This window comes from Lichenostomus cassidix, chromosome 1Aa (assembly GCF_008360975.1).
Source record: "Lichenostomus cassidix isolate B80296 chromosome 1Aa, HeHo_3.0, whole genome shotgun sequence".
NCBI lineage: Eukaryota > Metazoa > Chordata > Aves > Passeriformes > Meliphagidae > Lichenostomus > Lichenostomus cassidix.
Window position 1 is genome coordinate 41,040,125 of NC_139480.1, and position 19,491 is coordinate 41,059,615.

Genomic DNA, 19,491 nt, shown 5'->3' on the forward strand with positions numbered 1-19,491 from the left:
AGAAACTTTAACTTGCATATTAAGTCTTCCTCCAAACCTTTGTTTTACAAAAGGATTAGCCATTGTTCTGGGCAAGATGAAGGAACATTAATTTGAAAATGGCAGGAACTAAGTAGTATGAAAAGGTGCTTTCTGATAGAGAAGGTCAGGATTCTGCTCCCCACTATGTTAACAGCTCCTTTTATTGCCATTGCCACACCATTTTTATTTGGTCTGTAAATTGAAGAGGGTAGTAAAGGCACATTCTTGATCTCTGCTTCTGAGCCTCTGTCATGTCTCATCTTGACCTTCAAGTAGCTCTTTAGGGACTAGCAAGAACTGTGTAGATTTGTTGATGCTAAGAAGTGCCATCAGCTTTAACTAAAATCATCAGACAAATGTAAACTGAGGATTGCTAGATATCTTTCAGTTCGCTCTCAGGTTCTATTCCCTCTTTGTCTCTCTGAAGGAAATTTTAGTAAAAACAGGTATTTTGACTAACATCAGTGTGCTGAGTTGTCTTTATCCTGTTAGGATGTGTCAGCCATTTTAAAAGTAAGCTTTCATGAGAAAAATGGTTCAGTAAATTGAAGTGACATAACTTGTGAAAAATGATCAAACTAGCATTTACGCATAGGAAAACTATCAAAAAGAAAATAATTTCGGTTTTGTCCGCTTGCAGGTGGAACAGAAAAATCGACAGGTGTTTTTTCCCTTCACTTCAACCTTTCTTTTCTCCTCTCTCTGCCATTTTCATGTGCAAAACACCATAAATATAATCATTTTTCAGAATCCCATATTTTATTAGCAAGCAAGAATTAGGAATTTCTAAGAGTGGGATGGGCATGCTGAAATAATTTGTAGACCTCTAATCATACAGTGCAATTGCTGTGGTTGCTGAAAAAATGGAACAGGTAGTTGTATCATCTTTGCATCCATACACAAAATCTTTCCAACTTATTCATACAACTGCAGAGTAAGCATTTTAAGTATTACACGTATTTGTGCATGTAACCTCAGTACAGACTCATGCATTTGTTAGATTATGTTTTTGATCTTTTGCAGGTGAGTATACGCATAGAGGGAGACTCATAAATACATGAATTAATTGGGTATGCATGCATATCGTTGGGACACTTGGATTCTTAGAGGTAGTGGAGTTGCAGAGGGACATGTGCAATTGTAGACTAACCTTTGAGCATAGAATCTTTTTGTCTGTTTTGTACATGAAACCTAGGATTTAATTGCAAGTATTCTTTATTTTCAAAATATTTTTTGCATTACAGCCAGTTAAAAACATGATCAGTCTCTTTTGTCATTTCTTGTCAGCTGTCAGGGAAGTAGTCTAATATTAGGAAGATAAGGAAATATTTTCCTACAAACAGGCATATACAAAGTGCTGGAGATTGGAGTGGAAAGGATTAAGTGGGACAGAAATGCCTTTCAAGGCGCTGTGCAGTTTGTACCTTGATTAGGCAATACTGAAAGAGATAAAGTCAAGCTAGAGTAAACATCCAGGAAGATTGCTGTGAAGGGAGGGCCTGGGGATAGGCAACCTCATGTTTAATGGCACTTCAGAGCAAAGCACTGTCCTCTGAGAAATGTCAGTATTCTGAAAGAGGAGTAAGCACTCAAAAATCCACTCCTGAAACATTTTGGCACTGTGTGTGTAGGTTGTCCAGCGCAACATCCCAGCAGTTTTCCCTTTCTCAGCCGTTGGACAGTCCAAGCCCAAGGGGCACTGAGCACAACTCCCCAGTCAGCTGCCCCTTTGTTGTCAGAAGAGGTTTTTGCAAAGCCCAGCTGTGCCTTGTAGCTCACATACCTTCTTCCAGGATATGGGCATTTGGGCTGAAAATGCAGGCATCTCTCCCTTCCTGAATTTTCTTATGGAAAAACTCGAAGATCAAAACAATTCTGGGAAGTTTTCAGCCCAACCCAGTCTCTTGCAAACTTTGCATTGCACAAAAGCTCCAGGAAGGGTCTCAGTTTGGGTGAGTGTACATGGCTGGGCTTTTCCTTGCAAATTCTGGAATTCCCTTCTGCCTGGCACAATGTCTGGAACTGCAGCAGAACCTGCTGCTCCAGGAAGTCGTGCTTCATCTGCTGCCATGTAACCAAAACTAGGCTTCAACTTTGACCCTAGCAATCCTGCTTTGCTTAGACAGAAAGCTTGAGAATGGAAAGGCTGTGAGACACCTTCTGCCCTCCTTCACATCACTTTCTCTCCGTGCAAAAATACATCACTGTAGTGTTTGAACTACAGCAAGAAGAACCTGTCTCCCAAACCTCCAACATAGCTTATGAAAAGGTAAGATGCTCCTGCTTGAAATCAAAATAGCAGCTTAGTATGTTACATACATTACAATGCTACTTTTTTTTTTAATAATCCTAGATAGATATGATGTAATTTTTGTAGCACTGAGTGAATGGTAGTGCAGCTAATATTCTTAGAAAAACTTTAAACTGGTTTCTACAGTCTAGTGCCTGTCTACAGTGATTCTGTATGTGGGATATATGTCCCAGGCAGAAAGAATCACATGCACACATCAACTAACAAAAAGTAACAAGGACAAAACCAAACCAAAACAGGAAAAGAAAAAAAACACAAACAAAAAATTTAGAGAAATTTATGCATCATTATCTGGGTTTGGGAACAACATAATAAATTATACAAATTTTCCAGGGCTAGGAAGTCATCCAATAAACACATTTAACCTCTAGCACAGTCATAATTTAAAAGATTGCTGGAAAGAGAATTGGATTTTATGGATACCATCTACTGTGAACTAAGGAATTCTGTTTAGAATAAAATATTAATACAATGTTATTTCTACAGCATAATGGAAACAACTGTTAACTGCTACATATTTACCAGTATAAGAAAGACACTATCAAAAAAGGGGAGTAAAAAATCCTCGTTCAACTTGTGTCTTCACCAGTGCTTACACAACTGTAAATGTCTTTTGCTAAGTATCCATGCAGAGTCACTAACTTTACAGCAAGTTAAGGTGTTACTTACTTGCATGGGTGAGCTCAGTCTTTTTGTGGTTATGGACAAAAACAACTTAAAACCTTAGCTTGGTGGGGCTTTGCATGCATTTCCACCTTGGCGTTGTGGAAAAATGTATATATACTTGCCAAAATTTTAGTTGCTGGTAGCTGACTGTAGCAGACAAGCTGGTGTACTTGATACAGTTTTGGAGGGTGATACAACTTACAAGATTTATATGAAGCTATGAATTCTGTGTCTGTAAACACTGTAACTGGAGTGAATGTGAAGCCTTGAAGGATTCCACATATAGTAGAAGAGAGCATTGGAATAAAGCTCTCTTTATTCTAGGCCTATTTAGCATATATTTTTGTTCCTTACATGTAATTATCAGGGTATTGTCTTTTTAAATAGGCATGGCAAGGTATTTTTAATTATATGAGTATTCATCTACGCACAATGAGAGTAGGTGGAGGAGGAAAATACAACAATTACAGGATGTCTTACCAAAAGTAGAAGTCATAAATCTTGATTTTTAAAATACCATCTAGAGCATGCACTCACCTTGACTTCATTTGCAGTAGTTAACCCAGCCCTACACTTCAGTTGTACGTGAGCATCCTTTGAGCACGATCTGGAGCACCGACTCCCCAGCACTGAGAGCTCAGAGGAGATCGTGACAACGGGAGCTGACAGAATGGGGGAGTAGTTGTTATCGCTCCTCAGCCTCAGGCTGAATAATCAAGGTTTGCTTGTTTGTTTGGGTGCACTGCTCGTTTCATCTACAGGAATATCAGGCGTTATGGATGATTATCTCAGTTTGCAAGATACAGTAATTTCTCGGTTGATAAAAGAAGTTTAAAAGGAGCTTCTGAACACCCTTTCTATCCCTTAAGTTTAAACAGGTCTGGGATGCTGGGTTTTCATCTATGCATACACATTTATCCTTTTTTCCAGTATAAATAGCTGCAAACAAATAAATAAAAACAATGGAAAGTATTTGAAAGCTTAAATCTCATGAAATTCAAATACCAGGCAAAAACATAAAAGAAGCTGAATTGTGTACTACTTCTTTAGCTGTATTAAATGAGAGGGTTTTCATGAAGTTAAAGTATGATCTGTAATGCTATTATTTGTATAAGTCACACTGTATTTTTGCCCCTTACTTGGGTGAATATAATCAAAGTTTTAGTACAAATGTTTAGGTTTAAATTTACCTTTTCAAGGATAATCCTTCAGACATTTTAACATATATTGTAAATAAGCTAATTTACATATTCACTAAAAGAAAAAATAAGCATAATTAAGTTTTGGGAATTTTTCCCTTCTGATCAATAGACATGAAAAATTATGTATGTGACAAAAAATATATGTATTTCATAAAGATAAAAGCACCACTGGAATTAAAAGGATGCATAAGGATTTTTCAAATATTTTCCAATTATCTGCAGAGATTTATCTTGTGCTAAAAAGTCTTTCCATTGACTTTCTTTATATTTTGATTATTTTACTGACTGTAAGACCTTTTCCTCTAAATAACAACTTTTTAAAAATCCTGATATAAAATTGACTGATGATCTTTCAGCTTACAAACACAAGACATACTGTGACTGTAGAAAAAGAGGAAACCACATAACACAAAGCAACTGAAATGAAAGCAAGTAGGGAAGTTTATTTTAAAAATTAATAACAAAATAACAAACACTGTTATCTTACGCTGTTTTGTGTCTGGGTGTCCTTCTGACTGATGAAAAAATAAAGCAAACTTTTAACTCAATTACTGATAATCTCAACTTCAGAGACTAAAAGCAGTGTTATATCATTGTTTTTATTACTATGCTGTTCTTTCTTCAGCTCTGGATGAATTTACATTAAGGGATTGGGAGTGAGACTGAATTTCAGTGGCAGTGTTTCTGTCTTGTTTTTAATATCTTTAGGTTCTCTTTCCTTTGTTCTCTTGTCTCTTTTTTTGTTTCTGTGGCAGTTGATACTTTCTCACTCTGCCTTTGTTCCAGGACAGAAGGCTGAAAAGGGGAGCTAACTGAAGGATTAAAGTCTTTATATATGTAAGTAATAAGCATCTTCAGTGTTCCACTCTTGAATTTTGTTTAAATACATATGAATAAGGCATATATGCATATAAATTGCATATGTAAGTCTTTGCTAAAAAACTGGAACACAATTATTTCAACATTCATTATGAAAATTGCTCATTTTGCTTTGTTATTGAAAACTCTTTTTATTTGGAATAGCAATGCAGAAAAATACCTACATGGACTGATGACCAAGTTACTGCTTCAGGTTATTTCCCATTGTGAAACAGCTGCATAAATCACACAAATGATCAGCTAAGAGTAGAGACTTACATAAATAAATCAGTATAATTGTATAATATGTAGAGCATAACACCATGTGGCTGATTTTTGCTGTTGTGTATTGCAGTTGGATTTCTTTAGTGTGTGATCTGGCAGGGTGTTGAGAAGGTGGGAGTTTCTGCTTCCAGGGGTAGCAACTGTTCATGACCTCTTTAGAGGTGAAGGCTCTTACCTTTGTACTTGACCTCTTGGTGAGTATCTCATTGCAATGTGAAGCACAGGGTTCATTCAACAGGCTAAACTAGAGCAAGATTTCCAGAAGATCATGATTGTATCAATCTCTAGATGAGGACAAAATTAGCCAGAATTGTTCTGTATTTCTGTCCTGCATTCAGCTGTTTACAGAATGTCTTTCTCATAGCCCTGGTAGCAATTTTGGTACACCATAGGCCAGTAACTATAAATCTTCAGCAACAATCCAGTCCATGTTCTCTATGTGACAGGATAAATTGCAGTGCTCTAAATAATACCACTGGGAGATGAGGCCTCTGACCTGAGAAGCTTATCATCATGGAAGAATGTGATGATCTAAACTAGAAAATAAATAAAAATGGCATTTTCATTATATATTTGAAACTAGTAAAAAAGCTTGCAAACTTCTTAATTCTGCTGAAATATGACAGTCTTCATGATATTTTTTGTTAAAATTCCTACAAGCCTGAGATTTTCTTCTTAAGAATTAATTGCTTTTCTGCAACTGCATAACTAAAGAAAAAATACTAATTTGCTTTTAAAGTTACTGTCAAATCCCATATCAAAATTTTTAAATTTTAATTCAAGGTGATTATATATAGATCCTGAAGCACCTGATCATATAATTTCACCAGATAGTGAAAGTGCTGTGAAGACCATGTTTGGAATACTGTAGGTATAACATGACTGGAAAGGGTTAAGAGGAGTAATAAAAAATAAATAAGATTTTTGAGCAAAAGGTACCATTAATGAGTCATGTTTACTCCACAGATTACTGGATGCTTGAGTGTACACTAGATCAATATCACTTCCGACTTGCTTTACACTTTTTCTAAGCCTTCACTTTCAGTTACCCCAAGTGGGTTACATAGGCTGTGGTTTCATTTGGTGTGGCCAAGATGAGAAGGAATTCTGCAGTTTACCCAAGGGAGCCACAGGCTGCAGCCCATGATGTGTGAAGAGAGGCTGAAGCAGCTGATTCATTTTTGCCTGAAGTGACTATAGGGACTTCTTACTGCCCTCTTCAACTCTGTGAAGGTATTTGCACAGAAGCAAATAATGTGAAAGGAAATGGACACAAGCTGCAGCAAGGGAAGTTCTAAATAAATGCAAGAAAAGAGTTGTTCTCAGCATTCCCACTTGCAGGTGATCCTGCTGTTCAGAGGTGCATCACCCCTTTGCAACATTGCCTGCTTCAGGCTCGTCAGCAGTCACACCCTGGTGAGAATCATGCAACTTACAGTAAAGGTGAATGGGAAGTGACATTTCTTTATTTGTCTCAACACCAGGCTGAATGACTTAAATGGATGAAAATTTTGTTGGGAAAATATAATCTCTTCAGAGAATACATAATTAAATTTTCTGAAATTTAGGTCTGGAGAAACTAATAGTTAAACTACAAATGACAAGAATTAATGGAATTATTGGAGGATTGATAAAAGCTTTCCAACAGGGAAAGAGCAACAGAGAGTTGTGCAATATCTGGTAGCACAGAAGTTACTAGTGATGTTCCCAAAATGAGTTGGCACTGAACTTCTTTAATAATGTCAGTCATGGCTGTGGTAGAAATACAGCGAAAATACTGATTGTATTTGTTGACAATATAAATATGTACAATACATAAATGTGTCAACACAGGGTAGGATATTGTATAAAATCACTCCTTTCAACTGGATTAGTAGAAATAGGATTAAATTCAATAATAAATAATATAACGTGATGCACCCTTCCCCTAAAGGGTGGGTCATCACAACCCTGCTACTGTCGTATCACACTTCTGTTGAAAGCTAGAATTTAGCAAAGAAATAAAATGGAAATGCACTTGGCTGTCCTACATAACAGCAGGATTACAAATTAGTGAATTCATTAAGCCAGAAAATTATATGACTGTCTTGAAAAGGCAACTCCAGTAGAACTAAAGTCACTGGTGATGCTTATCTGGAATACTTGCTTAGTTTTGATTGCATATTTCCAAGATCAATAAATTCAAACCAAAACAATTATACAAAATCTCTGCTGGATTAATAAGTAAAGCAGGAGGAGTGTCTTCTGCAAAAAGCCAGAGCTTGTTATCCGAGGCTAAACACGTCAAAAGGGCATGTCTTTGTTAAGATATTCAGTAGGAGGGTTAAAACTGGAAGAAATATTGCCATTTAGGCTAAAAGCCAATGTTTGTACAAGAACAAAAAAGGAGAAAACAATTATAAATACACTCAGGCTGGAAATGAGGCAAAAGGCACGGTCTACTGGAACAATATATTTTGGGACTATCTTTGAAGGATAGGGGGAGGGGAGAAAACAAGTTATTTTAAGATAAGGCTATGAGCAGTTTTGAAAGTGAATGCATTAAATGCTACCTGTAATAAAAAAAGAGCTAAATTTTGTGATCCAGGAAGTTTATATTAATTTTGTGCTTCCTTACAGCACTCTAAGCTAAGAAATTATAGGAATTTACATCCTATCCTCTGTTTATTTTAGAACATATGTTTAAATTGGAGGTATTCTTGTGAAAGCAACAATGCATATTGCAAACTGATGTATTTGTCATATGAAATCATTCTGCACAGAACAATATGAAAATAGATCACATTAAAATGTCCTGCTTTCAGTGGTTATAATTTAACTGAAATCTGACTGTGGCAGTGAAAAGTTTTCTAAACTGGCATGTTTATTGTCTTCCTGAGTTATTTTGCCATCTTGCTCCTCTGTACTGAGAAGCTCCCACTGTAGGTTAACTAAATGACCTTTCAAAGAGCCAACTCGATGTTAAGACAAGCCCCTTGATGTACAAGTCCCACAGTTGTGTGTGCCAAGTTGCTGGTGCAATTCATGGGTAAGTACATGAAGTTAACTGAAAATTGGCAGTAGGATCCAGGTTTTCTGAAGATGCAAGTAATTTCCTTTGTATATGTATTGGAGATGGTAGTGGAAGCCTCACAAAACATTGGAGAGAATCAGTATTGCAAAGGTAGAGAAGAATATGCAGTTCTCTCCCTTTCTATTTTTGCTTCCATGCCCTCTACCTGGTAGGCCTGTTTGCTACAAACATTTATATAATGAAAGGTATTTATTCTAAATAATAATAATGATAATGATAATAAAAATGGGAAACTAGTTGTAAATTAAAAAAAGAGAAACTGGAAATGTTTTATTAGTACAGGATTATATTCTTGGTTTTTAATACAGTATATAATTCTGACTTTATATGTATATGAAAAGTAGATTATAGGCACAGAATTGTTTCCCAGAGACATTTTAACTAGTTAAGGTAATAAGGAATTGCAAAGCAATAGTAGAACTTGCTGTATTCTGGTTTTCAGGAAATACGGAAAAAAATGGTTGCTGACGTAATTTGTTAAATTTTGAAAACAAAAAAGACAGAAGAATAAAAAAAGCAGTGAAAACAAGTCTAAGTTCAGAAGTAAGAAATGACAATTCCAAAGAACACAGAGAATGTATCCTTAAAAATAAAATGTTGTGCCTAAATTAAAACAGTCTTCCTGAGCAGCAGAGGTTTACTCCAAAACCTAGGAACATGTCCCAGAATTCATCCCTCAGTGCCTTCTCAATGCATAAAAGCCTCTTTTCCAGAGTTTATTTCCCTCTGGGCACAGGTAGACATTTTGTATCCCTACCTGCTGTGCTGAAGCCAAATCCTTGTGTGTCTCTAGTCAAAAAAAAGGATACAGGCAGTTTGTCATCCATCCCTATTCAACAGTCTTAAAAGTAAATATATATCTACACTTCAGGTGAATTTGAAGGACACAACACCAGTTTACTAGACAGTTAATTTAACAATCAAAAGAGATCTTTTTTATATTTACTATGATATTGTAGCTTTTCCCGCTTTTTTCCTGCCTTAGGGATCATGTTCTTCTTTTACCTGCAGTCTTTCCAGAAAGTCTTAGCTGCCTTCAAAACTTTTATTTCCTAGAAGATGTATGGCGTTTTTGGGGGATGTGTGTTGTTTGTGTTTTTGTGTCTAGCAACTGTTAGTACAGGTTTGCTTTGTATGCAGAAGTTTGGGGTGTAAAGGTAGCCTCTTGATTTGAGACTGCCCTCAGTCTGCACAGGGGCTGCATTCTGAGGCAATTTCTCATACTCTCTGCCTGAGAATGTTCCATCGAGAGCAACAGGGATTTAGTTTAATTCTTCATTAGGACACAAGCTGCTCAGAGTCAGGAATTCCCCTGACACTAGACCTATTCACATTACAGCTGAGAATTTGCATCATCTTTCATACTGTTTTATCTCATCTGCATTGAAAATGACAGTTTGGTTGTTTTTATTTAATTCTCTCCTGTATTCACAGAGAAGAGCTTGTTTGTGTGGATTTTTTTTCTGGCTGGAATGATGTATTTAGTAAAGAAAAAATATGTAATTTTTAAACAATCTAACAGAAAATTATAATGATTTTGCTTTTTAAATATCTGAGTTCTGGCCTACAACAACAAAGTGCTTGATTATTCTCTTTTGAACTCAGACCCCCAGATATGTCTCATACATGAAAAGAATCTTGATTAGATTTTTCCCAAATGTGGAATAAGTGAGGCTAGATGTGGAAAATATGCTTCCTCCTCCTCTTGTTACCAGCATTCCAGAGTAGGTTTTTTTGTTTCTTTGTTTTGTGCTGTGAATCTGGTGAAGAAAACTGTTTTGCTTTAATTTTCTTTTAGGGAAAAAATATCTGTTTAAATAAACATTTGTAAGTTATCTCATAACGTAGAATACATACTCAATTAATCCAGGAAAAATTTGATCAGATTAGTGAAAAAGATCTTGCATTCTTCTGTAATTATAGGAAAACATATGAGGTAGAGAGGTGGATTGGCTGTGGGCAGCCATAGTCATTGAAAGCATTTTATTAAGGTTAGCAACCATGTGAAATGTTAAAGGTAATACAAGAATAATGACAATAGGGCAAATAAGTACAGGCAAAAGCAACTCTCATGAATCTGTTTAGTCATTTTCACTTTCAAAATATCATTGGAGTGTAATTCAAAAGGAATATGATGTAAAAGCCCATGGGGGTTACGGAAGAGGGGAAATTATACATATATACATATATATTATATATGTATATGCAATATTTATATGCACCTACATATGTGATTACATATTATTACATAATATTGTCTACTAGCGATTATATAACATCATATATAATGTATATGTATGTTGCAGTTTTCTGGCTGTTTTGCCACATTGTTATTCACACATTTTAATGAGTTTCTTAGGAGAATCTGTGCCTGCATATTATTTTTCATAGCTCTATTCATTTATCTTTTTCTTCCTTTTCTGTATCCTTTTCTTTTAAGGCAAAAAGCACATTTGATCAGATCCTGGGGGGTGGGGGGTGTTGAAATTTTCAGAAAGATTTGTATCAGCCACATGGATAAGCTATTGTATGACTGAAGTAGGAAATCAAGTGTGACAGAAGATAAGAATTTTTTTTGCCATGTACTCAGCACATTCTAATTGATTGTGCCCATGTTTTCATTCCACAGTAAATGAAGGGAATGTAACACCAGGCTGAAGGTGGCAGTTTCTAATCAACTAATGCATTACAGATTCACAGCCTGCCTTTTTCTTACAATAAGGGAATGAGAGCCATGTAACAGTATTGATTGCAGTATTCCCATCATGCCATGTCACTCAAATTTGTAAGTAAATAAACTATGAAAAATGTTGTCCTAATATTTCAGTAGATAAGCATTGTGCAAGATGTGATTTGGTTAAGTGGAATTTGGTTAAGTGGAATGAATATGAGTTTTCATTGTATTCTCTATTCAAATAATGTTTCCAAAAAGATTTCTGAAGTCATGATCACAGCTATTCTCACAGATTTTTTTTACTCTGTAAACAAACTGAAAACGTTCAAAATGGAAATTGTGCTCCTACTTAAACTTTAGTTGCTCTTTTATTCCTCTTGAGAAATTACAGTTGGAAATAATGCTATCCAAGTAGAAGACCTCCTTTAAGAACAGAAATTCTTACATATATTTTCGGATAACGTGTGTAAGTATATCACACAGAGAGATAAGTGGAATCAGATGAGGAAGAAAATTGTGTGGAATCTAGAGCAAGAGGACTTGAAAGGAAAGGAGGTCCTGGGGTTAAATCTCCTCTTTTATAACTCTCATATGCATCTAAACTGTTCTGCTGTTAAAACGTTGTGTTTGTTTGGATTCTTTAATCTTTAATGAATTATACACAATGAAAAAAACACATTAACTCCAAAGAAATTCATGTGGTTTTATTACACTCTGACTATTCAGGTACCTGAGAGTTAGAGTCGGAAATGAATTCTTTTAACTTTGAAATAAATTCCTACTTAAAGATTGAATTTTTCATGAGGTTTTAGAAATATAGGTGACGTGGTGAAGGGAATATAATTTTGATAGTACTAATCACAAATTCTGTAGACCTGTGCTTCAGGATGTGGGATCTTTGATGCCAGCAATATTTTATAAGGACAATATTTGTAAATCCTTTAATAATATTATATATAGTTTTCTGTGTATGCGAAGGTACATATCAGAAATCAAACCTAATAGAGGGAGAATCTGAGGAATAGTTTCCAAAGCAACTTGAAAGATGAATCCTGAAAATCTTCTGGTTTGTAATTTGTTGCAGTTAGCAACAAATAATTATTAATTGTATTATTAATTCTTTTTATTAATTGTTAATTGTTATAGTTAATTGTTATTATTAACAATTATTATTGTTAATAATTATTACTGCTAATATTAGGCATTTAACAATATGCAAAATGTTCAACTCTTCAGAGTATTTTAATAATTTCTATGTTTATTTGACCTTACTGGAGATTCAGCTTTTATTTTGCATTTGTAGAGGTCAGCACTTCTGATTGCATAACAGACCATTTTTTGAGTAGATCTATAAAATCTCAAGTTATTAGAGCAAACTCTAGGCTTTTTTTGAATTATCTGAAGAAAACACTGAGGATGTGACCTTTGGTTTTCTTTCTTTTTGCATTTTACATTACTAAAATAAAAATTCTTACCTTTAAAGGTCAAATATATTAAAAAAAATAGTATGAAATGCTGCCCACCATGAAAATTCTGGTGGTACCTTTACCTGCAGACCTATACTTGAAATGCTGGCCAGTGAACCAAATGAAGTCAAAGTTATCTTTATAATCTGAGCAGAACTGAATCCCACATACATATTGTGTATATAACTTGCACTGAACACTTTAAAACTTACACGAAAAATGAAGCTGTGACTTTTGCTTCAATGAATTTTCAGAAAGAGAATTTTTCTATTCACAATGGGCCTAAGGATCAAATAATGAAATTCCAAAGAAATTTCTCTTTTGTCTCTATTGGTGTAACCAACCACTGTTTTTTCTTTCTTGATGGTAGTGATGTATGTTCATATCTCAGAGAACAAACACTATGCATGTATTCAAAGGCAGGTTGTAAATTACTCTGTTTCCAGCCCAAGACACCAACATTGTTACTAGACCACTGCCACCATACAAAAAGTGGCAGATAATCTTAGGAAAAAATAATTTAGGAAAATCAGTGAATAAAAATAAATCATCTCAATTGTAACAAATATCCCCATTTAAAATAAATATTAATTAATAGATAGTTTAAAAATTCCTCCCATATTTCAGAAAATTTATGATTAGAGTTAATTACATCAAGGGTTGTAGGAATATAATTTATGCTATTCCTAAGAGTCATATTTGAATGATTTGATAGTGGAATGGATAATAAATATTCTTGAGTAAAGCATTGTTTAAAAAGCCAATTTATAGAGTTTTATTGTGTGTTGCTCAAATGAACTTTTGAAGGCTCACTTAATTCTGGACAATGTCAACGCCAGCAGTCTCTTTGGGATAGGGAAAATCTGCCAGGATGTTTGGTGGATGAGCAGCAGGTTGAGAAAAGCTGCATTGCTGGAAGCAGTGTAGCCACCAATCTTGTAATGACCTGGTAATTGACCTTGTAAATAATCTTGTAAATGACTGTGTAAAGCAGATCTTCTTATCCTTCTTAGGAGATTTGCTAATTCTCTTAGCAGTGAAGTAGCCAAGAACACAGGAGGAGAGTCAGGGACAAAATCTTCCAATTTACTGGAAAGTACTTTCCAAAAGTAAACAAATTCTTTCAAAGCAGAATTGTAGTTTTCAGGAGTGTTGAATAATACCATGTGTGAATATTTTTTTGCCCTCACTGAAAGATAAGCTTTAGTTATAAATCTGAATTCTAAAGGTACTTTAACAGGAGTGTAGTTTGAAGGCACACATGGCTTTCAGTGCACACAGGTTCTCACAGGTACTTACAGGTTCTCAGTGCTACTCAGTAAAACATTTCTGATTGCAGTATTTCACATGATATCTTGATAATATCCAACCTTCTGCTTGCAGATGAAAACCCTTATTGTCTTTGTAATAGGTTCATTAGTTTTGGTTACATTCTACAATCTTCTTCTAAAGCCTGTTATCCTGAAAAAACCCAAAAGCAGAAAGCTGGAGTTTTGAAGTTGCACTGAATTGGGCCATTTGCAAGATTTACTTACAAATCAATGTTAATTATAATATATATTCATATTGCATACACACACAGACAGAGTGATTCATTGTGAGCCAAATCTGAAAAAAAATTGTAAAAAAGAAGAAAAAAAAGCATCAGTTGTGTAGCCAGTAAGGGTTAAGAAATGTTTGGGAAATATTTTAATTTCAGCAACTAGGGTTAAATGGACTAACAAGTTCCAGTCTGTGAATACAGGTGACAAACTGATGCATCACTTCTCTTGTTCTGTGTATGATGTTTTGATTTTAGTAGTCACAAGTAATCATGGCTGAGTTTCTTCTGAAATAAATCCTGCAATACTAAGTACTTAGTCAGAGAGAAAGAGTGGTATATACCAGGATTTGATTATTCCTCTCTTCAAGTCAAGGTCACTATGTTTATTTACAATTATTTAAATGTAAAACTTCGTGTAATACAAGCCTGATACCTATTTTATGTAAAAATTAGTAGTTAGTGTGCAAATATAGGAAGATACTAAGGTACTCTAATTAATTACCACTAAGAAAAAGATACACAAAGAAAGACTTTTTCATATTTTTACATTAAAAATTTTTTTTGGTCCAGAGAAAATTTTAATTAGTATAACCTCCCAACAGAATTACAACACCAATGAAACAAAAATAGCTAGAACATTAAGTATAATTTATTAAATCCCACTGCAAAACAAAGCAAAAAAAGAAAAGCAATGTTTTCCAAAGTGGAGGATTTTGTGTTGAGAAAAATGAAGTTAAGAATGCACCGAAGCTTATTGTGATTACAGTCTTGAAAACTGAAAAGCATTGAATTTTATTACCTGTGTACAACTTAGTTGAGAAACCTCTTCCATCTTTGGTGAGATCTTGGAGAAGGATGAATAATGAATCTTGAATAAACAATAATGAATAATTGTTTTCTGGTTTCCAGTTTTCTGTACTTCCAATTTTGACTCAGCACTTTCAGCACTGAGATCAGTCTTTATTAGCAAGCTATAAGCAGTAACAAAACAACAGAAAGGAAGAAAGACACTATGGTACAGTCCCAAAAATCAACATTTAGTTTAATGGAGCATCTGTAACATACTTAATTTACTGAGTCTTACTTATTAGTGATACAGAGTTCAACTTAGTGCTTTTAAGGGGGTACTAACTTTAATTTTTCTATCAATAATTGTTAAACAAGACTGTTGTTAGCTTTTAAAGCTCTAACCTATTAATTGTTGCACTTAGGCAACACCTGCTATAGGTTATGGACAAATAAACTTTTGTCTTATCTCTTTTGTAGGAGATCAGATTAATTATTTTTATAACATCCTGACTGTAATGTCTGTTGGAAGATCTCTGGGAACTGGAGAATCTAAAAATACAGAAGTGAGAACTAAGACTTTGGGAGGTTTTTTCCTATGTTCCAATTTTATTGCATTTATTTACATTGTTTCCTTATTTTATTTATTTTTATTAGTAAGGTAGCTATTTTTAAGAGGTGTGTGTAGCTTACTTGTCTTTGTGCTGCATCTCTTAAAGCTGTGTAGGTGAGGAGTGAAAACTCTCTGACCTGCTCCCAGTAGTTCTAACTCTCAAACTATTTTCAGGAAATATTTTTAGCAGACCAGCTGGTCCGTTTTTTGTTGGTTTTTCTTAAATGGCCTGCCTCTTTTTCTCTAGTCTATGTACTAGCACTAACTTGGTGGACAAAATTGCCTGGTGTTTAAGAGCAAAATGCTACTTTCTATGCCACTTTCTGATGAGTGGCAGCAGACCTGAGAGGAAGCTGTAGCCATACATAGTACATATAGATGGTATTTGTAAGAGAGAACCCAGCTCACACTGCACTTTTACAGGAAACACTCATTGCGTGGCAGGATTTGTTTTGATTCATCTTCCAACAGATGTGAAATTCCAAATTCTGCAGATGAGGCTCTTTTTTGATAAATATTTTTGTTTTGAGTTGCTTTAGGCCATGTATTTCTACCCTCTTGGGGTGGAAATTCAGAAACTATAGAACTTCAGTTTCATTCTTCAAAAGATTTTGTGGTATGAATTTGAAAAAATGTCCATTTCTTTGGCTGTTCTTATCCTATCTCAGCTTCTGGATAGAGAACCTTTCTTTTAACTAACTATAATTTAATACATTTTTTGTGAATGAATCCTATGTCTTAGCTGAGCAAATACATGATTTTGTTTTCAGATCTTGCTTTTCTACAAATTCTGCATGTGGTATAATTAATTTAATTCTGTTTCTGTCTTATATATTCTGGTCTAATTTTATTTCCAGAAGTACTTTTCAATATCTTTGAACTTTTATTAATTTTTATGTATTTGGTTGTTGGGCACTGAAAATTAAACAAATTATATCAAATATGAGAAATTATCTATCTGGATTTCTACTCTGTTCTCTGTATTCTGTACAGTTTAAAACTTTTGCTTCACGTCTAAGGCCTATTGATTATTATTGACTCAAGCTAATAATTTCTACTTTAAACAGACAGTGATTTTGATAGACTCTTGAGATAAGGTGACTTTCCCACACAGGCCATTAAATCAAATAATATAATTGATATTGATGTTAAACGGAAGCAGAATATAGTATTTACATTTATTATTAAGCATTTCCTAATGTTCTGCTAACAAAGTCTGTGCTCTGACTGAAATATTGATCAGAAGTTCTAACTGAAAACACTTAAGTTAATAGCAATGCAGTAATTATGCATTTCGTCCACTTACATTTTTGTGGTCTCTACATTTGTCAAATCTGTCTTGCTGATCTAAAGAGTTCAGATAAAGTTTAGACAAATTTCTCTATGCCATGCACTGTACACCTAGTCTTGTTAGAAATCCAAATTGCCTGAATTTTTCTGGAAACATTTCATTGTGCTTTTAACATTGACAAATATTTTTTACAAGATTTTTTTTAAGGAAACAAAATACATTCTTTGTAAAATCCAAATTAATGATGTGAGTCCAGCAGGCATAATTTTCTGATATCAGAAGATAATGTTCAAAATAAAAAAAAGTTGAAATAAGTTGATGGATTCAGTTTTCCACAGGCATCTGGTATGAAGGATACAAACAAAAATTCTCAGTCCATACCAAACAATATGAAATATTGTGCAGATACTAGTTCATGATCCTCACTTTGAGGTCATGTTCCAAGGATTTTGTCTGTGTACAAGGAGTACATAGGAGCAAATATCTAATCTCCTCCAGTCTCAGAGCCCATACAACACCAGACTCTTTTGATGGCTTGCTCTGCTCTAGTGCCATGGCCAGCATGTGGACATCCTCACTCAAGCTAGATTTTAACCTGTCATGGCCTTTTCCCCTTTCACCAACAAACTTCAATTTCAGCCCTGGAAGATTTAAAATATTAGGACCTGCAAACCAAGGGAACAGAGGGGAGAGGAAAAAATATCTGTCTTTCTTGCATTACTTGTCCAGCATGAAAGTGTTAGTTTAATCGTGGTGTTTCAGCTGCTCAGTGCATTCCCTTGCCATGAGCCAGACCAATGTTTGCTTCTAAGAAATGTTCAGTATTTCACAGTGAGCAACCAGTGGAACAGGGATTAGAAATCACATTCCACAATCATCTATCAATAAGGAGTCCAATAATGCAGTGCATTGTTACCAAATTGTGATAAGACTGTTAGGATAAGTTAGTTTCTAGAAAATTTTAAAGTAAATCAGTATTACAGAATGACCCAATTTCTCTGAATTTTATATTCAAAAGGGATCAGAAATTTTTCTGATTCTTAGAAAGGTCATTGAAGAATGCTCATTTTAATGAATGATTAATTGGACCTGCAATAAAAAAAATAGTGATCTGCTATATAATTCTGAGGAGAGCCACAATATCAGAAGGTATATTAAAACTCCCACTAACAAAGCATAAGCTGGGCCAAAGGCTGGCCAAAGGTGACTGTGTAACAAACAATACTTCAGATTTATAATTTTGTTCACTAAGAAAATGTGAAAGACTTCAGTACTTCCAGTATGTTGAGACTAAATTCTTACAGCAGACTGTAGTGAGCTTGCACACAACAGCCTCCAAGGGATGAGCAGATTGACAACAGAGAGGAGACTGGTTTGCATTACGTACTAATTATGCAGTTGATGGTTGTTTCTTATTTTTAGAAAATGAAAGATAAATTTTGCTTTTCCATGCTTTGAAATAAAAATGGGATTTATATTTCTGGTATTAAACACTGTACTTTATTAAATACAGCTAAAAATTTCTTATTTTGGGGTCCCAGGATTTTATTTTTCCTTTATTTGTGATGCATTTTAACTTATTCTTACCTGATGCTCCTCGCTGTAAAAATTAATGCCTGGACATGTTGGAAAACCAGGTAATCAGGAGAAAAAGAATGGATTTAATCAGAATTGTATCTGATGATCTCATTAAAAAAATCCCATGCTGTAAATTAATAATACTTTTAAAAAACAGAATATATGTTTTTCTGAACAGTATTTTAAATTAATTTAAGATGCTAGGACTGCTTATCTCATAGACTCCATTCTCTTGAACACAGAGCAGATATATGAAATATTTCAGAAAAGCATAATCATTTGTTGACACCAAAAAATCATAGCAGTGCAGATGAAAGGAAGCACAAGACTTTAAATTATCTTTTCACATTCAAATGCTGGCTTAATGAATATCATGAGAACAAAATAAATGGAAATAAGATACAAGATATGTGAGAAAAAATTCTTTTCAGGTTTTTCACTAATTATTACCAAAACAAAATAATTTAAAAATCCTTTAAAAGCCCATATCCACTTTACTTATTATTGGTTAATTTTGTAAGGAAGGACATTAATTGCTGTTCTTGACATGGCTAAATTCTTATCTCTTGCACACAGAGGTTTTTATTAAGCTTTTTAACAAAACATTCACTGTCCTTTATAAATCTTTCTGCATGAAGACACATTACAGTTCTTTTGTTTATATGTTTTCCATGAATACTTTTTTTTTTTTTAAAAAAACCCCAACACGTAAGAATTATTGAAGACTAAAAGCAATATGATTTTATGAAATGAAGAATTTGTAAACTCAAAGATTCATCATTGTTTTTCAGGTAGATGTTACTGTGAAAGATATTACAGAGAATTAGAAGGATGAAGATACATAGCTACACCTGAGTCAGAGTGCATTAGCCCTGCTAATGAAAGCTTTATCTTTTCTCCTTCAAAATATTTGATTTTTAAATGACCTTTGCCTAAGAATTACAATTTGAGCCTCCTCTTATAAAACCTTAATTAAATTGAATTAATATTTAATTAAATAGATGGCAATTTAATACTTACATTAACCAGTAGTTGTTTGTTGTACTGGTTTATAATTTGGTTATTGGGTCAGCCTTTAAATGAAATTAAGGCTCTGTTTCACTCAGAAAAAAACAAACCCAACA

The 19,491-nt window shown here is 34.3% G+C and overlaps 1 long non-coding RNA gene across 1 annotated transcript; it reads left to right on the top strand.

Moving 5' to 3' along the window:
• The first annotated feature begins 5,489 nt into the window (after positions 1-5,489).
• LOC146443515 (uncharacterized) lies at positions 5,490-12,043 on the top strand. Its single transcript, XR_014848084.1, has 3 exons — positions 5,490-8,371; positions 8,859-8,959; positions 11,046-12,043. It is a non-coding gene; the product is annotated as an uncharacterized LOC146443515 (long non-coding RNA).
• The last annotated feature ends 7,448 nt before the right edge of the window (positions 12,044-19,491 follow it).